Below are 27590 nucleotides of genomic sequence, written 5' to 3'. Positions count from 1 at the left end.
TTCATAATCTTTATTTTATTTTATTTTGGCGAGGGGAGGGGCGGTAGTTAGCTTTACTTAATTATTTATTTTTAGAGGAGGTGTTGGGGATTGAACCCACGACCTTGTGCATGCTGAGCATGCGCTCTATCACTTGAGCTATACCTCCCCCCACTCCTCTCATAATCTTCCTCTCTAACTTTATGACAGTGGTTCTCAACTGGGGGCCATCCTGCCCCCACCCTGGGACGTTTGGCAACATCTGGAGACAATTGTGATCGTCACGACTGGAGTGGAGGAGGGGGTGGTGCTATTAGCATCTACTGGGTAGAAGCCAGGTGTTCTTGGAAACATCCTACCTTGTAAAGGATAGCGCCCCCCCCACCCATCTTCATAAGGAAGAACTATCTGGTTCCAATGTCAGTGCCAAGGTTGAGAAATTGGCCAACAAATGTTGCCTTCATGAGTTTTGTGAACCACAGAGAAGATTTACTATCTTATGTTTTTTTTTTCTTATTCTTTTCTTTTCTTTTTTCTTTCTTCTTCTTTTTTTTTTTTTTTTCTTTTTGGTACTGGTGATGGGGAAAGGCCTGAGCAGAGAAGGGAAGACTCTGTTTATTATTCAACTCTCGCTTCCCCAGCAGGGAAAACACTGTTTATACAAAACATCAAAGGTCGCTGTCACAGATATCAATTCCATATTGCGTGAGTCTTTGCCAAATCAAATTAGCTTATTTTCCTTGATATTAAGTTTGACAAGCAAAGAGATTGTGGAAACCAGAATTCCAACTGGGTGTGCCCCTGTAATTGGATGCATTTTTTTTTTTAGCATGGAGATTCCAACAGTAGCCTTATTCTTCATGTAAGGATTATATTACTGTCTGTATTTATCTTGTCTGGAAGTTTACCTCATTGTATCCTCAATTCCTTCTTAGATTCCGATTCTTCAGGAATGTGACGGAGGCAGCAGGCGCTGTTTGGACTGGCCGTGGACGCCCACGGCGGTCGGCCGGGGTGGTACCCCAGGAAGACAGGGGCCCCAGCTCGGCGTGAAACCCACTATTAAGATGATTTGGTGCGGGGCAGTGGTGTGTCAGCATTTGTGTCAGTCAAAAGGAAAAAGAAAGAAAGAAAATATCCCCGGGCCAGTTCCTCTTAATGGTTTTTTGGTTCCAGATAGCTTTGAAAATCTGATGAAAGCTACGATCCCCTTCGTGCAGACGTGTGCATGCATCCCCACATTTTGCATAGATTTCCCAAACGTTCACTCACGTCTCCCTGGCGCTCCACTGTGGAGTCCCCCGGCCCAGATTAAGGACCTCTGCTGTCGGTCAAAGCGTGCTGGAAAAAGAGGCCGAATGTGACACCAGACAGACGCAGTCATGTCCTGGTTCTTCCGTGGTGTGACCTTACATCCCTGATCTTAGCCTCACCTCCTGGAGGTTGAGCCTCCTCCGCTGTAAAATGGACACTAACGTCTCCTTCACCAGGTGGCCGCATCTGTTAGCACAGGATCACTCCAAGCCCAGGTGGAAACGGGACCAGATGGGGAAGGAGACAGAGGCCGGTGAAGCACTTATTCATTGAACTCATGTTTATGGGGCACCTGTTACACTCAGACCCCGTGGAGGGTGCAGGGAATTCAGAGACAGATAGAACCAAGTCCCTGCTCACCACGATCTCATTTCAGATTCACAGGAGAGAGCTGGGGAGGCCCCAGCTGGTCCGGTGGCAAAGGGGTGGACTCACAGGATTGAGTCCAGAAGCTGTCAAGGAGCGAGGGTTTGGTGAATGGAATGAGCTCTGGGGCTGAGAGAGGGGACGGGAGGGCTGAACCCGAGTGTAATTTTCCTTCTGCACCAAAGACCTGACCTCGGGGTCGTGCATTTCTAGACAAGCCCTGAACCAGACAGCTTCTCGGGCTGGTAACAGCGTCCAGAATCCCTGGCAGAGGGTTGAATCTCAAATGTCATCTTCCATCAGTCACTGTTTGGTGACTGGCCATCCCTGCTTTCTGGTTGGAGCGGTGGAATCCGGGATGCACCCTCTGAGCTCCGTGAAGCCGTGCCTGGTCACCGCTCCATTCCCAGCACCCAGAACGGGCCCTGACCCAGGAGTCACTCACTTGACATTCACTGGAAGAAATGAATGAATGGACCCATCTGGTGGGGGGCGCCGGGGTGGGGACACAGACCTAGCTGGTGCAGTAAGAGAAATGGGACCACTGAGAACGCAAGAGCCCGGGGAGGCCGCCTTGGTAGGAGACCTCGGGGTGTGGCCTTGGGGTAAGACTTAACAAGAGTTAACAAGGCGGAGACGGAAGACCGAGGAAACAGCCAGTGGGAAGACTGGCTGGCAGACAGGAGCCAGGCAAGTTCAAGAAACTGAGAAGATCAGCGTGGCTGGAGCCTGAGTATACGAGGAAGGGGACTCGGGGCGGCTGGAGGGGCAGATCACACAGGACCTCCCTAGTAGGTTGTGGACAAGACTTCCTCCTGGCCCCAGAGAGGTGGGAAATCATCAAAGGGCCGCAAACATCTTGGACAAATGCCTTCCCTTCTGGGTATTTCCATCCAGAAGATGGCAGCGTGAGGGAGCACACTGTATATGTGTCATATGCTTTCCCGCACGCATCTCTTTCTTTTTTCCTGGAAACAGTGCCCCGAATTCCCTTTGGCAGTCTACCCCTCCCTGCTCCTCAGCCATGATGTTGGAGAGGGATTGGCCTCACTTAAGCCCTAAAAATCCTTCCTTTGGCCATGAGAACTGGTTTGATGAGACTCATAAAACACAGTCAACACAAAGGAGGTGAGAGGAGATGTTGGCTGTGAGCTTCCAGGATACAGAGATTCTCTCTTCCATGGGAGCTACTAAAAGGATCTCTCCTTTTTCTCCTGGATAGTTTGGGAAGAAGTTCTCCTCCTGTATCAGAAGTTGCAGCCGGAGAGGAGCCTGTACCTGCTGGAGGCTAGCATGTGGGACTTAAAAGTGAAGCTGACATCTTGAAAGACAGAGCCAAGAAATGGAGCTAAACTGAACCTTGATGATACTCTGTGAGCACCTGGATCAAGCTTCCCCTGATACCAACAACTTCTGGAACTTTCAGCTTCCTGAGCCAATAATCCCTCTTTGTTTTTAAAGCCATTTTCCAGTTGGGACTTGGACACAGAGGTACTTAATTGATGCAGGCTGTTGAACCAGTGATCTAATGTTGCTGATTCTGCAGAACGATTTTAACAAACACTTGTCGAAAGACAGGGACATCTGGGAATAGAAGGTTTGTGGAAACCGTAATCTGAAAGCATGAAATTTCATATTTTACCAAAGTATTATGATGGGCCATCAGTCCAAAACTTCACACCACGGTACAACCGAAGTCACAGTGAGTGGTCTGAAATGCTTACGGACACGGTTGCAAAGATTCGAGAGTCAGTTTCCATTTGGAGGAGAGCCTAGAATTTTTGGATGTTTCCCCAAAGATTCAAGCTGGTGGATCTGAAAAGCCAGCAGGGGGATCTCCTGAGAGGCGCTTTCACAGCTCTCCGGGGTACTTCCTCCCCGAGGATAAGAAGGCACTTTTCTTCTGGGCCTCGGGCACTTCCATGGTGGAAAGTTGGCTGGAAACCAGAAAGGATGAGTAATGAGGAAAAGTTTGCAGGCTTCAAAGAGCAGCGTTTGGTTTGGGCTAGGCTTAAATAATCAGGGAGGGTGGGTTCACATTTGCCGAAGCCCATTCGTTCCTCCCTGGTGCCGGGCATGCTTAGCCATCACTTTCTTTTGAACTGAAGTCCAAAGATAAAGGGCAAGTGACAAGGCTGCTGGGTTGAAGCCGGAGTCACCGCGGGCAGAATCCACCCTGAAGACTCAGCGTGGCCTCTGCTCTATCCAGATATCTCAAGCCTCGGGGCACTTTCTCCTGAGCAGAGATTTTTTTTCCAGAAAAGAGATGAAGAGGGACCTTGGTGCAGGGAAGAGGTATAGAAATAGAAGAAGAGAAATAACATCCCATTCGCCCTTATAGATGACATGATTTGTTAGAATTTACTTTTTATAGCCAATATTTCCTGAGCTCATCTGTGAGTTGAACAATTACCTTGTTTCTCTGAACGTCTGTTTCGTCTTTGGTTCAACGAGGACCATGTCACCTATTCCAATAAATTTGCTCTGACAATGACCTGAAATAGCATATGGAAATGGCCCGGCACCGTCCAACACGTTAATGAGCTCAGTAAATATTGGCTGTAACAGGCAAATTCCAACATGAGAATGCTACCCAAAAGAGCAGACTGTAGCCCGGTGTCAGGAAATGTCATGTTGCCACGAGAAGGAAAACTAAAAATCTAACTAAATAAGAGCTAACTGCTTCCGCATGCTTGTTTGCATGAAAACACCATGATATACTTTCATTTTGGCAGCACAGGGGTCACACAGTTCAGCCCACGCGGCGGCATGTGAACCTGTGGTTTCTGCCCAATGAATCAGTCCGTGATGGGAAAATCAACTTATTGGAGCAGAGGGACGTCAGTGTCACTCTACAGAAGGTGCCACTACAATGTACAGTCACTACAAACGGCTGACGTCAGGAGACTAAATAATGTTGTCTAGGGACTTGCTGGCATGCCGTTCGCATTTAAAACCCTGATGTTAATCTAAAACATTTCGGTTTGACACTGGGGGAAGGGAGAGGGCAGGCGGTGGGAGACTCTCATGTTCCCGTGGATAACGAGTAAGCAGGGACTGACTGTCGCCCATGCTGGACTCCTGGGGCAGCCGTTTAGGGGTGAGTCACGCCTCCAACTGCGCAGCGGCTGTGTGAGCTGGACAAAGCGAGCTCAGGGTCCCTTCTCTCCAAGTTGGTCCGGTTTGCTTGTGAGCGCTGGCCCATCCGCCAGTCTCAGAGCCAATGGACCAGAAAGCTGTTTGGACGTGGATTGTTCTCTTGCTGGCTTCTAATGGGAAACTTCCTGTCCCAGAGGAGATCTCTCTGGCGACTTCTGCTTAGTTCTCATTGCAGAGTTGTCTGCAGCAGAGAAGCAAGTGCGACTTGAAAACAGGCAAAGCCAGCCAGGCTTCTCAGTATCCAACAGCCTAGATTGACTTCAGCGGTTTGGAGGAAGTTCGCATTTTTCCAAACCAGCTCCTCCATCACCATAACAGCCAGAGTGTCCGGGAAAACTGCCTGTCTTTTTGCAGGGACCACTATGTTAAGAGACAGGTTACAAATAAGAGAAAAAGATGTGAAGTGCTCTTGCTCTGTGACAAGAGATGAAAGGGTGAGAGGTGAGTGATCAAGATCTGAGGAGGACGTGGGAGGGAAGGCTGCAGTGGACCAATGGAGCTGTTCCCATCCCAGAAGGGGAGACCTGGTGCAGAGATCCATTGAGGCCCCTTAGAGACTTCTTGGCAGAAGCAAATTGCAATGTTAGAAAAAGATTCTTCTTGCTTTTCCATTCTGAGACTCACACTCCTGGCAAGAGATCCTTCAACGAGGTCTGAACGGGAAGAGGGGGTTACAGCAGGGAAGGAAAATCTCGCCACAAGGACTATTTACAAGCTATAAATCCGGTTGTTAATTTCAGGCCATCAAAACCATCCTTCTGTCCCTAGCCTGAAACAAGCACTGATGGCCATCACCGCGCAGGTAATCCGCCAAAGGAACGCTGAGCGGAGCTGTAGAGCCCCAGCCACGCCAGCCATGCCAGCCACTGACTTTCCCGGCCGATAAAATATGACCTTAATTATAAGTCAACTCGTTCTCATTAGGAGAGGGGGAGAGGGAGGCTGGAGGAGGCTGGTTGAGAAATGGAGGCTGGTGGCAGGGAGCAGAAATGTGCATGCAATTTGCAACAGGAAGAAAGCAAGGCTGACTTTTATAAAAGATGTGCCAAGAACACCTCAGGCTCCAGAAGAGACATGAGCCTGGTGATTACAGAGAGTTAAGATCTAGCCACCATTCCTACCAAGGGCTTCCTTTCTCCTGCATGAAAAGTTTACTGTAAGACAGAAATTTCTCCCAACTGTTCTATTAATTGTGGGAGGAGGTATGGTTTCACTCCTCACCCTCAAGGAGGAATGATTAATAATGGTAACTTCACAAGGTCATTATCACATCTGTTGCCTCTTTTCCTTGTATGGCTCACATTACTGTGCATTTATTATGTGCTAGATACAAGGTTAATTACAATAAGGTAAATATTATTATTATCCCCACTTCATGGATGAGGAAATGGAAGTATAAAAAATTGCACAAAGATACATAGCTAGTGTACATTTTGATCAGGATTTGAACCCAGGATTCTGTAGCTCTGATAGCTTTGCTTGTATCCATTCCATTCTAGTGGTTTTGCATTTCACAGCTATTTTCCCCAAACCCCAAGAGGTCTCCCATTTAACATATAAGGAAACGGAGACTAAAAGAAGTGAAGTGTGTTGCCCAAAGTGACTCAAGCCTTCAAAGGCTGAGGCTGGGGTTCTGCAAGATTCCCCCCACAAAGGGCTGGGCAACAGGAAGAAAATAAGGCTGACTTTCAGGAAGCCAGAGATGGATCTGCCTTGATGCAGACCCCGAACAACTAAGGAAGAGTCAAAGTGTGAAGATGGTTAGCATCTCCTAGAGACACTGCCCACTAACTGCTGTGCCCTTGATCCTCAGAGGTGCCCTGGTTCTCTCCCTGTACAGAATTGGGTTTTTCTGCTTCTCATTCAATTTTGCAAGCTCCCCTAATCCTTCCACTAAGTCTCTTTTTTTGGTTGCTGTTTTAGTAGCCCGAATTGGGTTTCTGTTGCTTGCAATCACAGAATCCTAATTATTGCAGTGGATGTACTGAGTATGAAAGATCAAAGCTGGGAAACCAAATTCTAAAGTCAAGACCAAGGGGCACACAAGGAGAGAGAGGGGCAAGCCCGAGGGTTTGACTTTGTGAAGGTATAAAAGGCAAATGCTAGTGGAGAAGGAGGCTTTAGGACAATGGAGGAAGTAGGCTGGACTGGTGGATGCTGGGTTTTTATTGACTTCTGGTCTTGTGGTGTTGCAATGGGTTGGCATGGCTTAAAGCACTCCCATGGCATTGTCTGTTTGATCACAACAGTCTTCCACAAATTGTGATTAGCATGCCACTGGTGGTACAATGGCAAATCTTTATTCAAAAAAAATATATTTTTTAAAATTTTACTTATATTTATGCTGAGATACTGCTATTTATTTATAAGGAAAACTGAGTCAATTCACAGGAAAAAAATCTGAAATAACTATGTCAAAAATCATAAATGTGGCAGAAAAAAATAAATGAATTCGTGTATAGGCAGGAATTAAAGTTAAAATAATTTCATGTGTGATGGGCTGATCAGTGACCCCTCAAAGATGTCCACCTTATCATCCCAGAACATGTGATTATGTCACCTTCCGTGGCAATTGGGATTTGACAGATGTGATTAAGTTGAGGATCTTGAGATGATCTTGTATTATTTGGATGGGTCTGATGTAATCACGGGGAAGTAGGAGGTCAGAGAGATGAAAAGACTCTTAGCTGCTGGCTTTGAATATTGAAAGAAGCAGCCAAAAAATGCAGGTGGCCTCTGGGAGCTGGAAAAGGCAAGAAAACATATTCTCCCCTAAAGATTTCAGAAGGAATGAAGACTCGCAACACTTTGATTGTAGACTTCTAACTTCTAGAACTGTAAGAGAATAAACTTGTTTTCTTAAGCCACTGAATTTATGGTAACTTGTTACAGTGGCAGTATGAAAGTAACACACATTACAACTTGGCACGTATTTTCCTCTCTGCTTTAGGAATTTGAAATAAAAATTATTCAGTGTGACTCTCAAAGTGTCAAAGTCCATTGGGGATCTTAGAAATTAAATGTAAGCCATCCTCCAAAAACAGTTCAATCACTAATGACATTAGACACTTTGGAAATAGCACCATGTTAGCATTTACATCGATAGTTTAAGTCGAGTGGTTCTGTAGACTCATGTAATTTGTGACATGACTAAAGTTACAAGTATCAATCCTTTTTATGAAGACATTGGCTGTTATAGTTCAATCTAACTGAACATGTAGATTTATATGTTTGCAATTTGAAACATCCACGGAAGTCATGTTAGCTTAAGACAAGCATGGGAAACTGAGAAGATTCTGATTAAATAACCTTTCCAGCATAACCTAGAATGTTAACATTATTTTTATACTTTGGTTAAAATCAGAGAGAAGTCATTATCAAAATAGGCTCATTTTTAAAGATTCACCTTGATTATAAATATTTCTCTTACTTTATAGCAGGTAACAATTAACACTTTAAATTGTTTAAAAGCCCTAAATGAATTGCATTCCTTTTTAGTGGGTAACCTAGAAACCAACACCATCAGCTCACAGCTGAATCTTTCTCTTTTGCAGAGCTTCCGTCTCAACAGGAAAACATCCCTTTGAAAGAATGAAAATATTTAAAGCATTAGCAGTTAAGTTATTTTTGCCTTTTGGGAACTCTTGAGTTCTCTTATTTTAAAATAATGTAAGTGTTTTTAAGTCTTTATAAACTAGTTACCGTAAGGGCTCCTGTGGAACTTGAGAACTTATAATCTGATTCATTAGTTTTCTTCTATCTGGACCAGATATCTTAGGGCACAACATAAGAACAGAGTTTACAGCCAATTAAAAGACTGACATTGGAGAACTGAAATAGTTTATATTGGAGTAAAAGGGTGTGGTATTACCTGATTTGAAATTTGGCAGTCCCTATGTTTAACCAAAAAAAAAAGAAAAGAAAAGAAAAGAAAAGAAAAAAAGGCATAGAAAAGATTCCTTCCTTAGGCAAAATGACAGACTTAAGTAAGCTCAAGGAAAGGCAGTATTTGTTCCCCTTCTTCAGACAAACCATAGACATATAAACACAACAAAGCAAGACTGAAGTGTTGCTGAAAAAAAACCCCATGTTAAAACCAGGGCTTGCAGGAGATTGCTGGCCAGAATGACAAAAGAGGTCAAAAGTATGACAACCTAGTCAAAGTAAACTCAGCCACGATGTCACAAACACAATCACACATCAGTGCCTGATCACTGCCGCAGGACTGCGGGACCCACGCACAGTACAGGGAGACCAAACTGGAGCACAAAAGGGCTCACATGTTCTAGTTCAGGAATCAGGGATACCCATGAGCGAGGCCAGCCCAGGCAGGGTTAGTGGAACCTCCATCCTTTACGCCCAAGAGTGGAACAAAGACCACCAGAGCAGCAAAGTAACTTGAAATCAAACAAAAACAGTAAGAACAATAACAAACAAGCAAAAATGGGTCTATTAACTTACCAAGCAAGGGAATGTGGCCATTGAAGAAATTCGCTGAGTTGTTCTCCAAGGAGGAAGAAGTCTGTGAAACTTCTTTAAGGGCTGAAAAAAGGGAGTTGTTGGTTGTTGTGGTAATTAAGCTTTGCAAACTAGCCCTTTGGATAGGCTAGTACGTAGGTCTATACACAGTTGGTTAGGTAAATTCTGTTGATTATTGGTTAGGAGAGAGTTTCTGGTTAGGTCATGTAAGGGTCTAGGGTCCTGGGTGACTCAAAAGTTCATGGTTCCTTAACACCTTCAACCGTTGAAAATTAGTCTTAATGAAACACAACATTTAGCTTTGATGGCCCCCAGGCAAGCGCTGCTGTAAACACAGTTGTTCTTTTAGAGATGGTGTTCAAAAGAAGGGAACTTGACCTGTACTCTCACATTTATCCAAATTATGAAGTGGTCCACAGGGTTTCTAGTGACCCAGGGACTCTACCATCCTTCAAAATTGGAGAGCAAGAGATGACAAAGTAACCGGGAGACAACAGAGGGCACTCTTGCTGGTATGTAGTCTCAGACTGTCAACCAGGACCCAGGAAGAAGGAAGTAGTATTTTTCCTGGCATCTGCACTTGTTTTTTTTTTTTTTGTTTGTTTGGTCCTTTGTTTCTGTGTTGTTGAACATACAGCAGCTACCAGAGGAACAGCTCTTTTTAATTAACCAAGTTATTTTTATTTGGATTGAACACAGTCTTAATTGGGGCATGCTGAAGGGTTAATATGAATAAACCCAATAATAATCAAGCTTCTTAGAAACCTTTTATTATGAACATTTGGAATGAAATCATCAACATAAACTCAGTTGCTCTAAACAATGCTTGATGCTAATAAATCTATTCCTGGGTTATGTTCTAGGCGATCAAACACATTAGGTTTCCAAGGCATAATAAACTGTGATTAAGGAGGCCACGAAAAGAGGCTATTTCCTCTTGTTCTATGTGAAGGTCAATATAGACAGTAAAAACTTTGTATATTTATTCATCTATTTAGTCCTGGGATACACGCTTTTTAAAGTTGAAAAAGGAACTGAAAAACTGTCAAAAGAATTTTTGGTTTGTCAAAACCCAGAACTGCTCTCTAAAAAGGGTTAATTTTACTCTCCATAAATCTTACCCTCATAAACTTCATGTACAAAAAAGGAATTTGGATTATTTCCCTTGACAAAGCGAGAACTAAGAAGTTAACTTCAAGATAACTTTCAATAGCTGTGGATGAAATATCTGAAATGTGCTGCAACATACACCAAGTTTGTGATGGATGTTAACTAGACTTAACGTGATCATCATTTTGCAATATGTTCATATAGTGAATCATTATGTTGTACATCTAAAACAAACATAATGTTATATGTCAATTTTATCTCAGTTTTTTAAATTAATTAAATACATACAGCAAAGTTAGGGAGTAGGGAAGAGATAAAAATGAAACAAAAGTGGCCAATGAATTGACACATGTTGGAGCTGGGAGGTGGTCAGAGGAGAATTCATTATACTACTCTCTCTCATTCTTTATATGTTTGAAAATTTCCATAAAAAAGTTGAACAAATGACTTTTGAGTTTGGGAAGGGCTTTTACCCACAGAATCCTGAACTAATGTTCTAGTGCCAGACACAATGCTCAAAATATTAAATGCCAGATAATGAATGTTTACCACGTGCCACGTTCTGAGCTGCGTGCTTTTCGTGTGTTAACTCACTCTTAACAGCCCTGCAAAGTAGCTGTCAGTATTCTCATTCTATAAAGAAGGACACTGAGGCAAGAGAGATTAAGAGACTTGCTTCAAGTCTCACAGCTTGGAAACAAAGAAGCCAGGATCCAAATCAGGGCTTGTCTGACTCCAAAGGCTAGTTTTTGTTTTGATTTGGGTTTTGGTTGCGTGTATGCGTGTGTGTATGTGTGTGCTTGTGTGTGTTTACAAGGCTTTACTATTAAGAACTATTTTCTCACATTGTTGCTGTTCATCTTTGAAAAAATTAACCAAGGAAGGGAGCTCAGATTTTTCTTCCCTATGCAAGATGTCGTATGTGTACATTTTTCTGGCATGCTTAAAAATCCTGTTAGCTCCTGTGAGAGCAGGTTGATCAGGAAATGGTGTTACTGTGCTGAGTTCTTGCTCACCGCCTTGGGGATCCTTTCCTGATCACACAGCCCCAGCGGACACTCCTTCCTGATTCCTGCAGCCTTTAAAGCTTCAGTCCACCAATGAACACTGAGCATGAGGTTCTGTGAGATGCCCTCTTTCTGTGGCTCCCTGGACAACCCAGCCAGATTGCAATTTGTTCTACTCCATCAAAGATCACAGAGGGGAGGGTACAGCTCAGGGGTAGAGCACATGCTTAGCATGAAGGAGGTCCTGGGTACAACCCCCAGTACCTCCATTAAGACAAAGAAAGAAAGACCTAATTACCACCCCCGTCGGAAAAAAAAAAAAGATCACAGCTCAGAGTCTCCCTTCTGATATTTATCCACCTACAGCTCTAAGAAAAGCCACTTACAAGATTTAACTATATTAGTGAGGAAACTGAGATTAGTGAATAGACTGAAGAGACAGGGAACCTCTCTGTCTTGAGCCACCTACTGTGTGCTTTACTCCTGATAACGTAATGAACGTAGTGATACTGGTTTTTTCCGTTGGAATAGCCCTGACATAAAGCGATTATTATTCCCATTTTACAAAATTTGGAGCTCACAATGTTTGAGGGTGTCTAGGACGAATGACCCAACATCTATGCTTTTTCTAGTTTATGGTTTTATTATTTTCTAGCAAAGTGTCTTTTTTTAATGCTCATTTAGTGCTTAATTTTTTTTCTTGTCATATTCTTTTTCATTCGAGGTTGCTACAAGAGACTGACTATAATTCCCTGTGCTCTACAGTATAAACTTGCTGTTTATTTTATGTATAGTAGTTAGCATCTGCAAATCTCAAACTCCCAGTTTATCCCTTCCCACCCCCTTACCCCCCAGTAGCCATAAGTCAGTTTTCTATGTCTATGAGTCTGTTTCTGTTTTGTGAATAAGTTCATTTGTGTCTTTTTTTTTTTTTTTAGTTTTCACATATAAGTGATAGCGTATGGTATTTGGGGTGACTATCTAGCTTCCTCCTCCCTGAACCTCAGTTTCTTCATTTGAGAATGGTGGTAGTCATGCTAACTGGAAGGACTGCAGTGAGGGTAAAATCAAAATGCTCAGTATCTTCACTTGGGTGAGGGTTTATTGCCCCAGAAATGGTGGCACAAGAATCATTTCTCAGAAGCATTCAGAGCAGCCACCCTTTTCCAATTAGTGATTATATCACATGGCACTGAGGTTCTCAGCCATGCCATGCCTCGGTCCTCCTGGCTCCACAACACCCTGTCAACTCTAGATTTACCCCTACCTTCATCATAATCCTTGGAGGAACTATATGTAGGAAGGAAGTGCCTCATTCTGTCCTCACCTTGGCCAAGACAGTGGCCCTCAGAATATTGCAGTTGAAGACCCCACTGCTGACTAAGGTGCTGAGTTCTGATTTCATCTTTGCAGTTTCCTGAAATTGTCACCTGGCTATGCCAAGCGCTCCGGTCCAGATGCCCTGGTAGTCCTCATCCTTCCCCTTGTCGTCTGGATCGTCACTGAAATCAGATAATTAAACCTACAACTAGTTGTTAAAATATACTCTGCTGGACTATGAGGGCAAGGGCCATGTCTTGTTAATCACTGGATCCCAGCATCTTGTAGCATCCGAGGCACAGAGTAGAAAATTCATAGTTTTTGTTGAATGTTAGAAGAATAGAACATTTTAAATGTAGGAGCTTCCTCTCAACAAAGCCAGACTCTTTAGTCCCACTATTCTGAAGCACTGGTTTGACCACAGGTGAGTCGATACTGTTTTGACTGTGCTACTGGCTCTTTGCACTGTCAATGATGTGGCCAGTTAGTAGACAAAGTCATGACACGTTTATGGCACAGTCAGGTTAGTAATGTGATGAGCAATAAAATCCCAGAATCACTGATGACAACTGCACATGGTTGTATCATGTAGCCAAGAAATAATTACATATTGTTTTTTAATCCCATTTATGATGCATATTACCAGTAGAACGTATCTCTACAAGTTAAAGTTAACACAATTTACACTCTGCAAAGTTGAGACTTAACAAAATATAGGCATACCTCTTTTTACATTTCTTCAAAGTACTGTGTTTCATAGATATTACGTTTTATACAAATTAAAGGTTTGTGGCAACCCCACAACCAGTAAGTCTATCAGCCTCATTTTCCCAGTATTTGCTCACTTCATGTGTCGCATTCTCTGTATCACATTTTTGGTAATTCTTGCAATATTTCACTTTTTCATTAGTCTTATATTTATTATTGTGATTTGTGATCAGTAATCTTTTCTGTTCCTATTACAATTGTTTTGGCTTTTATTTTTTTTTAGCAATACAGTATTTTTTATTTAAGATATGTGCTTTTTTTAGACATAATCCTATTGCACACCTAATAGACTACCGTACAGCGTAAGCATAAATTTTTATGCACGGGGAAACAAAGCAATTCATGTGACTCACTTTGTTGAGATATTTGCTTTTTTGCAGTGGTCTGGTATGGAACCTGCACTGTCTCTGAGGTCTGACCGTATGAGGAGAAGAATTAGATTTAGTGAAGAAAACTCAACAGTATGGTTAATACAATGATATGAACAAAATGCCTATAAGTGAACCAAGTGCTTGTTGTAAAATATATTCAGAAAATAATTAAGGTGAGCAACTCACCCCGGTTTGCTGGGGACATCCCTGCCTTTAGCACTGAAAGTCCCACATCTGGGAAAACTTCTCAGTCCCAGGCAAACCTGGAAAGAACCGGCTCTACCATTTGCAAGGATATCTCCTTGGGTTCTTGTCTTAGTTTCCTCATTTATTAATTGGGGCTACTGATGTACTTACTTGACAGGTTCTTGCAAGGATAAACTGAGATAATGCAAAGAAAGTATCTCTTGCAAAGAAAATGCTCAAAACATTTAATATTATTATTATTATTTGTTCAAAGTCATAAACAAGTTAGTGGCAGAAGTAAAATTTCCGAATGAGAACTTTCTCTCCCCCAGTCTTCAATTTACAATCCTCTTACACTTTGCATGTTTATGCATTACGCACTGTGCGTATTCACGCACCGAATTTAACAGGCGCGCAAAACCTGGCCGCCATTTTGGTTGTAGTCGCAGCTGCCCTGCCTCGGGCGGATTCCAACCAGGATAAACAAGAGACACTCGTTTGAAAGGCGAACTCTTGTTAAAACAAATAAGCAGCCAATCAAGGTGTCAAGAACTCTCAGATCCTGTTGTGTCATCATTTGGGCTTGAGTCACAAAGCTGCCTTTTGCATCTGGTGCCATGACTTAATTAATCCCTTTCATTTTGATCATAGCTACACCATCCCTTCCTTTGGTGCCTGAGAGAGAAGGTTCTAGGGCCAAACTTGTTCTAGAACTAGGGAAGAAGGTGGAGGGTTGGAGTGGATGGAGCAGATGGAAATGGATGTCAAGAGGGGTCTTTGCCCCCTGTGTGGTCCTTGACAATTTTTTATCCCCTGCTCTCACTCATTTCAGTTTATCGCCTCCATCTGCTCTGGCTGGGCTGCCTTTTTTTTTTTTTTTTTTGTCAGTAGAGATATGGGGCCCCTATCTCTGAAATTCCCATCTTTCCTCCTTACCTCTCAGATGCTCCATGCACACCCACCACTAATCCGTGGGCAGACCTCTGAGTCAGGCAGCTTTAGAACCACTTCTGAGGCTAGACTAGGGGAGGGGCCTGCTGCAGTCTGAGTTAAGCAGCACAAAGTCAGAGAGGCAATCAGGGTGGCCCCGAAAGGCAATTCCAAGGCTAACTAAGCCTTCAGAACAAAGGCCGATTGACCTGACTTAACCAAGAAAGCTTGACTCAGTCTACCTGGAAACCTGCAGGGCATCCAAAAGGTCCGTATATTGAAGCACATCCCATCCCTCTGGCCCCTTTCCTGCCAGCAATCTCCCTTCTGCCTCAGGTGGGAGAGCATGCTCCGAGTTTCAGCTATGAATGAGAACTCTAGAAGAGACATGTTTGTAGAAGGGACTTTGTGAGCAATGATTCTGGAATATCATTAAGGAAATTGGGATGCACAGGCTGAAGAGGGAAGGGGGTGTTTTAAAACTGACCAATGAGAAATCAGGGCATTCCAACTTCTGTGGTTTGTTCAAAAGAATGGGAACACATCCCCACGGGGCCTCACTGGGAGGGCAGGTGGACCTGGGGGACGATGCTGGTGTTTAAGTGGTGAAAATACTCAGCTGCGACCCAGGGGTGGCAGTGTCAGATGGCACAGCCCTTTGGGAAATCAGTTGACCGATTTACAGGAAAAATGTAAACAATAGGACGAGTCACTTGAATATTGCAAAAACTGTGAAGGTGTTTATAAATGGTGGAAATGAGAGAAAGATTGTCTTTAGAGATTGTCTCCCTGCTCCATCCTGCCTAATGGGATTTGAGGTTCTCCTGGATCTAGACTAGATAAAGACTCTATTCTAAGAATGCACTGAACTTGATTTTCACTTGATTTTCAAATCACCCTAGGCTTGCTCTCCACCTGCCTTCCCCTCCCGTAGGCTGTGAGGACAATCTCTCTCCCCTCTCCCTCCTTCTCTGGCGTCATGAGCCTCAGAGCTTTGACGGGGTCCCAGAAAGTCTGGGTAAATGTTCTCTACCGTATCCTGATGGAATGTTCCATGTGAGCTGCTGTTTTTAGTCGTGTTCTCTCTGTGACTTCTCAAAATCAATTAAAATAACACAAGGTTAATTTTGAAATGAGCCCAGCCCTCCCCCTGCCTTCCCAATCCGACTTGTGTGTCTGCATTTAATTAATTGGGCTTGTTGCTGATAGAGCATCTGATTTGCCCCAACAATTAAGTGCAATTAGTTGGGTACACCCATAAGGGCTCCTAATCTATTATGCTTGGCAAATTTGGGCAAACAACATTAGAGATGTCATTTCCCAATCCGGTTCTTCCGTGCCCACTGCGCTCGCTCTCAGTAATAAATATGCAATGCAGAGTTGATTTACAGGTTCAGCCTTTTGTGAGGCTCTGATGTCTTGTCATGGCTTCCAGGGCTAGATGTCCTTGTTTTGAGAAACACCCAAATCTCCTTTCATTCAGTTCAGTTCATTTCAACATATCTACAGGGTACCTTTGCGGATCATGCTTCGTTTGTTTCAAAACTCCTTTCCCAACATTTACTGCATACAGGACTCTGCAAGATGTGTCATGCTCATCATCTTGTTCTAGCTTGATTGCGTCTGGATGTTTATTGCCCAGGAAATCATTTACAGCTCTATGGTTTTTTGAAATGAGTATATAGACACTTTTGAAGTTGAGTCTTTGGTAGTTAGTGTTCTTTAATTTTACATGTTCTGCTTGCCTTCCCAGTGAATTCTTCGCAATTTTTTTAGAGTGTGCAAGAATCATAAAAACACAGAAGACCCTTGGGGGAAGGTTATAGCTCAGTGGTAGATAGAGCACGTGCTTAGCATGTATGAGGTCTTGGATTCAATCTCCAGTACCTCCGTTTAAAAAAAAAATTTTTTTTTTTAAATAGAAGACCTTGCTCCCCAGAGATAATGCCTGATCAGACTTGTGTCTAGGAGACTGGTCTTGCCTACCTGTGTGGTGACTGGGTTGGGGTTTATGGTAAAGCTGAGAACTTGGGGGAAAAAAGTGGATAATCTAGAGTTCTAGGCTGGATAGCTCAAGAATATTGCAAGCTGGGGGCAATGCTAATTTTTAAGTTCCTCTTGTAAAGTTGCAGCTGATGTCAGGACCGAAGATGTAAGTTCGTAGGAAGCAGATAAAAGGGAGAAGGGGAGGTGGTTGCCCTCAGGGAAAGAGGAATCTGCCAGGTCTCCATCATCTTAAGGAAGGGAGTCTTGAAACGGAGGACAAAAGCCTTTATTTAAAAAAAAAAAAAAAGATCAATGTAGATCAGAGTCAGGCATATTGGGTCAGGCAGGAATGGCCACATCGAACCTGGTGGCAGAGGACGGCATCTTCTTGTCTCATCGTCCACTCAGGGGCCTCTCCACAGTTAGCACAAAGCACCTGTGTGCCAGTCGACCTCAGACCCTAAGCAAGTTACTTAACCTCTGCCAGTCTCAATCAAGTCACCCATACAATGGGAACGATTGTACTTGGCTACACGAAATGATGTTCCAAAGCCTGTAATTTCTCTCTGCCTCCCAGTTCTGCTCACCTTGGTTGCTGTTGCCTTATGCTATTTTTTTTTAATTTGCATTGAATAGTGTTATGTTTCTAAGTTATTATGAAGTTGCACAAATTATGTATATATATTTTCTCCACGAGGCTGTCTCCCTTGATCACTGCCATTCATTGTGTGTGGCCATTTGATTCTTTTTGTGCATGTTAAATATAAATGTTCATTTTTCAGATCTAATCGGTATCAATAGGCACATAGTTTGCAAGAAGCTTTTGTTCACACATCATATCCTGGAGATCTTTCTTGGGCACTAATTCTATATTTATCTCCTTTTCTTTAAAAGCTGCTACATAGAACTTTGCAGTGTGATGGTGATGTAGTTTTTTTTTTTTTTTTATTCCTGCAGGTGGACTTTCAGATTGTTTGCCACTGAATTGGATGATGCTACAATGAAGACTCGTGTCAGTGTGTCGACCTGGGGTCATCTGTCCCCTCCACAAGACTGCAAGCTTATTGCCAGGAATTGCGTCCTAAGCATATTTATTTCCCTGGCAGTCACTTTAGGGACTGGCACTCAGGCTGTTCTCAATGTTCATTGAGTAAAACAAAGGTGACTTTGAGTACTTGGGAAGTCTGAGTGGTCCTGCCTTCAGGAAGCGTGGGGTTTAAGATCTAAGAAGCCATGAAAGCAATGCTGCGTTAAACACCTTTAGATCCTCAGAATAAACAAAGGAGACAAAGCTGCGAAATGATTCATTTGCTCCTAGGACAGATCCTAGTAAATTAAGGCAGGTGGAGGCAGCGGGTTAAGTGGGGAGAGGCTCTGCCTTCAGACAGCACACCATCTAATGAAGGGGCAACTCAAAGAGATAAGATGTGCAGACAAAGGAACATGCAAAGTCCGCTCGGAGCACCAGACAGCAAACTTGCAAAGGAAAGAAACTCTAAGGCAAGTTAGAAAGCTAGGGGGAAAGAATGAAAGACGTGGGGAGCTGGAGGAGAGATTCCAGAAAAGAAGGCGGTGATGGAAGATGGCACTTCTCCAACTTGCCCTCATACTGGTCACCAGAGGGTCTTGTTCTCAGGCATATTTTTACTCCATCAGGCTGGGGTGGGATCCAAAACTCTGCATCTCTGCAAGCTCTCAAGGGAGGATACTCTGCAGGTCACATTGGAAAATCAGGATCTAAGGTAGAGAAGGAGGAAGTCCCAGACATATTTGGAGGTCTTAAGCCAGAACTAAAAATGACAGGAATTTGGCATTAAAACCATGATCAAATTCCAGAGGGACTGAAACAGCAGCATGATTTGATAACATTGCTTGTTTTGAGCATTTCCAAAAAATTTAGCACTCCGGGGTGGTTTGTTTACAGTGGCAACAAACAGGGTTTTTTGTTGAGCTATTCTTAAGTCCAGGCACTTTTCTCGGTGACCCAGACAGATCAAAAGCCCTGGCTGTGGTGGAGATGATGTTCTAGTGAGGTGAGAAAGACAATAACAAAGAAAATAATCAGTAAGTGAATGACATGTTAGGTGGTGGTCAGTACCAGGAGGAAAACAGAGCTAGGGAAAAGGGAATGGGGTGGAGAAGGTCATTTTCAATGTTAAGAAATCTTAGGTAGGGCTCAGTAATTTTGCATAAATGTATGAGGGATATTAAGGGGTTAACTATCGGGGTGTCGGGGAAAAGCATTTGCAGGCAGAGAGGACAGCCAGTGCAAAAGCCTTGAAGTTTTGCAAATAAGGAAACTAAGACCCAGACTGGTTAGATGACTTACCCAAGATCTCTGACTCAGGTTGGAAACCCTGGTCTTACTCGAGTTCAAGATCTTAATCGCTATTCTGCCTTTGTCAGTCTAGCTGCTTGTGGCCCCCCGTGGTATTGCGGATAAGCTTCTGGCAGTAAGAATGGTTGTCACTCCTTTGCCAGGCCCCAGTCACTTCTGCATTGCACAATGAGCAGTGACCCCTCTGTTTACACACTGCAGGGAGTTGGGGGCAAGTCTACACAGCCAGGCCAGGTCAAAGGCGCTCTATGTCACCTAGGTCAGCTCTCACCTCCAGTGTAACCAGGAAAGCCTCTCCATTGGTTCCTACCTGGACTTCCTCACCGGCTAGCTGTGTGACCTTGGATAACTTAGTTAGCCACTCTGAACCTCAGTTTCCTCATCTACAAATGAAGAGATCTCACAGAGCTGGGAAGACTAGATGAGAAAATGTATGAAATAGTAACACCTACTATTTTTCGGCCATCTGCATGTGCCAGACACTGGGCTGAGCACTCGATGTATATTCTCTTTGTTAGTCCTTATAACAATCATGTGAGGTAGTACTGTCAGTGGTGTCCCGTTTTGATGAACATGAAACTGACACTTAGAAGTGACTTATCCAAAGTCAACAGTTAAGAAGTAGTGAAGCTCAGAGAGGAACCTGGGAAGGGCCAGCCCGATGGCCTGTGTCCCTCATCACTGGTCTTGCCTCACTAGCTCTGCACTCTGTTCTTATGGGCAGACAGCTAAGAACCGCACGGAGCTTGAAACTTCTTGGCGTTCATACAGAATAATTTTTTTGTACATATATATTTTAATTGAAGTATAGTCAGTTTACAATGTTGTGTCAATTTCAGGTGCACAGCACAATGCTCCAGTCATACATGTACATGCATACGTTCATTTTCATATTCTTTTTCACCATGAATTACTACAAGATATCAAATATTGTTCCCTGTGCCACACAGTATAAACTTGTTTATCTATTTTATATATATTAGTTAGTCAAAGGATAAATTGGGAGTTCAAAATTTGCAGAATGCTCCTTGCTCATTCCAGAAATAGATTTCGAAGACTTCTCTTGTCCAATTCGTACCTGAGCATTTAAGTGCTAAGAATCTTGGTAGAGAGAGAAGAGCTTATCTTCTGATGGCAGGGGGGAGACACATAATAAACATTTAAATAAATAAACGTGCAAATTAAGGTAAATCTGGAACATCTTATTGTGCTAGAAAGTAAGAAAATCTCAAAGATTGGCAGAAGCACATAAAAGAATATAGAGACCAGCTTAAGGGACTTCCCACTGGCCTGAACTGGATCAATTTTAGTATCAAAATGGATAATGACAGTAATGGATTATAATACAGCAAATGAAATCCACAAGTTCATACTGAGTCAAACAAATATGCAAATATAAAAAGGGAAAGGAAAGATTTTCTTTTTATAGTAGAATGCCAAATAATAGATACAGAAGGAAATAAAGAGGAAAAAATCATTTCACAACTCCACAGCAATAATTGATTCAGGCATAATTATCAATGAATGTTAAAACCATTGAATAAAAATTTGATGAGAAACAGAATATTCACATAGTCCCAAAGGATCTCCCGACAAATTAGTTATAAATTGCCAAGGGAAGGGGGGATAAGTACCTTGACGCTGGAGAGCTCTGGCGAATACCACCTTTACCAAGTGATCAAAATGCGTCCCCAATAACGGAACAAATTGACATCATGTGCCTCCTGATACCACGCACTGAAGAGGACATATCACTAAGTGGCACTCCTGCCAAAATGCATAACCTGAATCCAACCATAAGGAAACAAGCAAACAAATCCAAATCCAGGGACATTTCTCAGTACAACTGCCCTCTGCTCTTTAAAAATGCCAAGGTCATGAAAGACCAAGAAAAGCTAAGAACCATTCCAGATTAAAGGAGAAAAAGGAAGTAAGGCAAACACCACACATGACCCTGTATATGATCCTAGTTAAAAAAGAAAAAGTGCTACAGAAGACACTTTGGGGACAATTTATGAAAGCTGAACACATAGTACATATTAGACAATGGTATTAGATTGACATTAGATGACAATATTATGTCCATGTTAAATTTCTTCAGTGTGATGATGACATTGTGGTTCTTTAGGAGAATGTCCTTGCTCTTAGGAGTGTTTAGGGATGAAATGCTATGATGTCAGCAACTAGCTCTCAAGTGGCTCAGCCATCTCCCGCCAAAAATGATACATACTCATGTGGAAGATAAAGCACATTTGGCAAGACATTCACAATTAATGAATCTGGGTGAAGGGTTCGTTCCACGATGCTTGCAATTTTCTATGGAGTTGAATTTGTCATAATAAAAAGTTGAAAACATAAAAAGAAACAATTTTGAGTGGTGATAACTGCTAGGAAGAAAACAGAGTGACTTAACAGGCAGAGCTGAGCTCACCAGGGTGGTAGCGACTAGCTCTTGGCAGCTATTTAAATTTTGGGTTTATTAAGATCAAGCACACATTGAAATCCAAAGTTGCAGTCAGAGTTGCCAGATTTCAAGGACTGAATATATTTCCATGTGTGGTGGCTACCATATTGGACGGAGAAGGTAAAGAATAATTCCATGAAGGCAGAAAGTTCTATCAAAGAGTGCTGGCAAGCTTTGCAAGGGTGGGAAGCGAGGAACATCAGAGAGGAACGCTTCTCTGGGGTGATGACATTTGGCTGAGACCTGAGGGATGGGAACAAGGCGATCTGGTACAGATCTGTGGGGCATATGGAAGTGTTTCAGGCAGCGGAAAGAGCAGGTGCAAACACACTGGAAAAGGAACAGGGTAAAGTTTTAGAGGAATTAAAAGACCAGCATGGCTGGAAGAGAATGAACAAGAGGAGGGACCTTTAAGGGTGGTCAGTAGACACTTTGTGGACACTTTGTGATGTCTGAGGCTAGATTATAAAAGAGGATGCAGCTTCTGCCTTGTTCTCTTTAACACTCACTCTTAGAACCCAGTTATGATGCTGTAAGTAAGCCCTAAAGAACATCCATGGACAGATGAGGCTCCGCCTACAACTATGCCAGAGCCCCCAGGAGGTAGCCAGCATCCAGGTGGCTCGGAAGTGAATCCTTCAGCCTCAAAGGAGCACCCCAGCTGACTGTGCCCATGTGAAGTAGAGGCTAGCCGTCCCCACCAAGCCCTGACCAAATTACCGAGAGATGAGCAGTTGTTCTAAGCTACAATGTCTTAGAGTGGCTTGGACACACAGCAGCAGATAACTGATAGAGAGAGGCGTGTGCAGGAGGTCATCCAGCCAGCTAGTGATGGAGAGGAGATTTGCGCCTTCCCTTGTAATTTTCAGCTCCCCTGAGAGTCAACCCTCCCATCTTGTCACCTCCCAGCGGGGGCTACATCAGGCTTGGGAGAGCCCGTGGCACAAGCTAGAGCAGTTAGACAATGCAAACGCTACTACTGGGCTATTAAAACTCAGGCTCCACTTTGAAATGTGAACACACCTTCCTTTATCCACCTTCAAAATTACACTTGTCACACCTGATTACAATGGTGGGGGGGGTCCTCTTCAGTAAGTCTCCCACCTTATAAGAATCATCTGAGAAGCTCGTCGGACTACAAGTCCAGCCGCTCTCTCAGTTCTCCCTTCACTGAGCTTGGGATCAAGCCCAGAAGTTTGCCCTTTTAAAAATATTTTTCAACTTTATTGAGATATAATTGAAGTATGTGAAACGACACATATTTAAAGTGCATGGTTTGATCAGTTTTGACATGTGTATATACCCGTGAACCCATCTCCATAACCAGGATTACAAACATTTCCTTGACCATCAGAGATTACCTTGTGGCCATTGTAATCCATCCTTCCTTCCACCCCCTCACTAGGCAACTACTGATGTGTTTTCTGTCACTATGGATTGGGTTGCATTTTTTTTAAATCCTTATATATTGAAGCAGGCAGCCTGTACTCTCTTTCTTTTCAGTCTTCTTTCACTCGGTATAATAATTTTGAGATACATCCATATGGTTTGCGTATCCACACTTCATTCCTTTCTAGTGCTGATTAATATTCCACTGAATGAATATGCCACAGCATGTCGTCTGCTGGTGGGTGTTTGGTTTGTTTCCAATTTGGGGCTATTACAAACGAAGCTACTGTGCACTTGGGTATGTCCAGATGTTCGTGACCGAGTTATACGGCAGATGATGTTTAACTTTTTGAAAACCTGCAAAACTCTTTTTTCCCAGTGCTTTTACCATCTTACATCCTCAGCACAGTTCCAGCTGCCCCACATCTTCGCCAATGGAAGAGGGGCGGTCAGTTTTAAAAACACGTTAGCTACTAGTGTGCTGGAGCTAGCTCGCGGCCAGCACACCACTGATTTTAGCCTTTCTAGTGGGGCGTGCAGTGGTATCTCCTTGTCATTAAATTTGCATTTCCCTGAAGACTAATGGTGTTGAGTACCTCTCTCATATCTTCTTTGGAGAAGTATCTGTTCAAATTTTTGCCCATTTTCTCATTGAACGTTTGTCTTTTTACTATCGAGTTATCAGAATGCTTTTTATTCTGAATGCAGACCCTTTTTCTGATATGTGTGCTGCAGGCATCTCCCCCAATCTGTGAATTGCCTCTATATTTAATGATACCCTTCAAAGAACAAAAGGCTGCTATTGAAAGAAGTTTAATTTATTGTTTTTTCTTAATGGTTCTTGCTTGCTGTGTTCGATCTAAGAAAACTTTGCCTAGCCCAGAGTGGCAAAAATATTCTCCTGAGCTTACTTTGGGAAGCTTTACAGTTTATTAAGTTTTCCATTTGGGTCTATAATCTATTTAGAATCAAATTTTTATATATGGTATGAGTTAATCATCAACATTCACTTTTTCCTCAGATGAACGTCTAGGACCGTTTGTTGAAAAGACTTTTCTTTTCTCACAAAATTGCCTTGGCACTTGTGTCAAAACAATTGACGAAATACATGTGGATCTATTTATGGACCCTCTAATCTGTCCCATTGATCTACACGTTTGTATTTTCACTAATACCCAAACTGTCTTGATTGCTGTGACTTGAGAGTAAATCTTGGACACAAGTTGGTTCAGTTATCCAACTCCCTTTTTAAAAATTGCCTGTGTTCTTCTACACCCTTTGTATTTCCCCGTAACTATTATAATCCATTTGTCAGTTTCCACTATGGGATCTATGGTGACAATCCCTTTTTCATTTTTGATATTGGTGATTGATAATCCTTTTTTTTTCTTGGATTAATCTTGTTAGAAATTTGCCAGTTTTGTCGATCATTTTTAGAGAACCAAATTCAGACTTTGCGAATTATTTGTACGGTCTCTGTCTTGTATCTCATCAGTTTCTGCTCTTATCATTTCCATCTCCTTTGTATCTATTTTTTATTTACTTTGCTCTTGTTTCCTATACTCTTAAGGTAGATGCTTAGGTCATTGACTTTAGACTTTTTTTTCTTGTCTAATATAAGCATTTAAAGCTATACTTTTCTTTCTAAACACTGCTTTAGCTGCATTCCACAGATTTTAACATATCGTGTTTTTGTTGTTTTTTAGTTCAAAATGTTTTCTAATCCTCCTTGTGATTTTTCAGTCCATGAATTACTTAGCAATGCCCCAATTAATTTCCAGATATTTAGGGTTATCCTAGACGTCATCTTCATCTTCTTATTGGTTTCTCATTTAATGCCACTGTGGTCAGCAAACACACTTTGCATGACTTTGATTCTTTTAAATTTATTGAGACCTGTTTTATGGCCCAAGATATGGTCTATCTTGACAAATGTACCATGGGGACTTAACCGACTGGATGATGACTTAGTCTCTCTCTGGTCCCAGATTTCTCATCTACAAAAGTGGGATGATAATGATGGGACTTACCTCAAAGGTTGCTATGAGAGTTAAAATAGGTAACATATGAAAAAAGCACAGTGGCTGGCAAATAGTGCCCATTCAACAAATGTTTACTCATTATCATTACTGTTCTTATTCAGAAGGCCAACACCTTACCAAAGACTGGCTTGGTTTTATTCTGGGCTCTGCTAGAGTTTCCTTAGGATTCCAGTAAAACAGCTCCTCTGGCCCCAGTGTTTCCCCACTGCATCTGGACAAACCCAGAATCTCTACCCTTGAGTCTCTGTGTGCCCCTGCCCCTCCCTAACTCACTGCCAGCCTCTCCCTGACTCTCCCCCGTGCTCACCACTCACCAGCCGCCCTGATCCTCCATCCAGTCCTTGAACATCAGAAGCAGAAACTTTCCTGCTCTGGGCCTTTGCACGTGCTGCTCCCTCTGCCTGGAACCTGCTCACGCTCACATTCTTACCTTGCTAACTCCTGCTTCTCTTTTGTATCTGCCTTAGTCCATTTGGGCTGCTACAACAAAATCCCATTCAGTGGGGGCTTAGAAACAAGAGCAATTTATTTCATACCGTTCTGGAGGCTGCACAGCTCAGATCAAAGCTCTGGCAGGTTTGATGTCTGGCGAGGGCCCACCTGCTGACCCCTACATGGCCATCTTCACGTGGCATCCTCACATGGCAGAAGGGGCAAAGGAGCTCTTTCTTTTGGGTCTCTCTTATAAGGGTACTAACCCCTAATCACCTCCCCGCTTCCAAATACCATCACATTCAGCGTAAGGTTTCATTGTTCATATGAATGCTGGGTTAGGCATTAAAACATTCAACTTATGTCAGCATCTCAGCTTAAATATGGCCGTCTCTGACTGTGCAATCCATATTCATTCCACTTGTCATTCTTCTATGTACCATAGTGTTTCCTTCAAAGCATTTGGCACAACTTGTGTGTGTGAGTGTGTGTGTGTGTGTGTGTATGTACATAAGTTCCCCCACTAGACTGTAAACACCAGGAGGGCAGGACTTGAGCCATTTGCTTATCCAGTGTCTAACACAACACCTGGAAAGGACAATGGTCACATTCAGTAAGCATCCGTGGAATGAATGATTGTTCCATATGCCAGAAATGTGACCCAGGGCAAATCACTTTACTTGTCTGGGCTTTTATTTACCTCATCTGTAAAATGGGTACCATCATCCCTCCCTGAGAGTGTTAGTGAGAACATTTTTTGTCTACACTTAGCACAAGTTTTGAAAGACACCAGAGGCATCCTCACTCGAGCCAACCGCTACAGAGTACACAGATGCCCGTCACCACTCGATTATAAAAGTGAAAAACTAGAAGCAGTCACAAAGACCATCCACAGAGAGCTGATTCATGAGTCACGGCGCATCCATGCACTAGAAATAATGTGGCTCCTCCCGATGGAGGGATGTGTTAAAGGGAAATGAAGTTAAAGAAGAGGCTACATAGTAAGTGCTCATTTAACAAATACAGGCTTTCTAGAGGAGAAACTTTCATTTATTTCTTGGGAATGAGATTGGAAATGAGGAGAGATTTACTTCTCATTTTAAGCCTGTTTGAAATGTTTACCATGGGCACTTATTCCTTTTATAAATAATTACATCATGAATATTTGAAACTGGGTGGCGAGCAGTCACCCCGTGAGCAGAGGCAGTGCCAGCCTCCTCCTCGGTGTAGACGCCCAGGGCTGAGCCTTGAGATCAGGTTGACAGCAGCGTGCAGGCCCAGAGCCGAGTGCCAACACATCACTAAACACGCGTCCCGGAGCTGGGCCATCCCCCCACGCCTTTGCTAGACCTCTGCTCCCCAGCCTGTGCCTGCTTTGAAAAACAAAACAAACAAACAAAAGCAGCCCTTTCTGGGCCAGGAGGGCAGGGGCTGGCAGCTGGCAGCTGGGAGCTTGATTTCCTACCTCGCGTTCCCTGATGCCCGCTGGGAAGACTCTCCAGACAGCCCGGCTACAGCTGGTGCCACGGGTGCCAGGTCTAAGGGCCCAGCAATAAATCATTAGCAGATCGGCCCACAGATCACTTCCCCTTTTGGGGCACTGCCTGGTGCTTCCCAAGAGGAAGAGATTTATCAGCTTTTGGCTGGCTGCCCTGCCCTCACGCAATCGCGGGCTCCCGGCAGGTCAAACCAAGTCGTTCCTCCTCCTCTGACGCAGGGCTGCACCTGACGAGGCCCAAGAAAACCAAAGAAAAGGCCAAGTGCTCAGGAGGCCCAGTGAACTCAACACAGTTCCCACCAGTAAGACCCAGAGGGAGGTTCCTGGCTCCACCGAGAGGGGGACAGGTGGGGAGAGTCAGACGGCCCTCTGATCCTGGACTCTGGGCAGCCCCCAGGGCCAGGCTCACACCCTCCACTCTGCACAGAGCAGACCCTGCCCATCGCTTTCCC

The 27590-nt window shown here is 43.3% G+C and overlaps 1 long non-coding RNA gene across 1 annotated transcript; it reads right to left on the bottom strand.

Annotated features, from left to right (window-relative positions):
• Window positions 1–27338, bottom strand: LOC140688410 (uncharacterized). Its single transcript, XR_012063072.1, has 3 exons — window positions 27106–27338; window positions 9280–9360; window positions 1–3596 (listed from the first exon to the last, which is right to left on the bottom strand). It is a non-coding gene; the product is annotated as an uncharacterized lncRNA (long non-coding RNA).
• Window positions 27339–27590: the final 252 nt, after the last annotated feature.

Source organism: Vicugna pacos, chromosome 22 (genome assembly GCF_048564905.1).
Source record: "Vicugna pacos chromosome 22, VicPac4, whole genome shotgun sequence".
Taxonomy (NCBI): Eukaryota; Metazoa; Chordata; class Mammalia; order Artiodactyla; family Camelidae; genus Vicugna; species Vicugna pacos.
The sequence above is the reverse complement of the archived record's forward strand: the minus strand, read 5'-3'. Positions and strand labels throughout refer to the sequence as shown.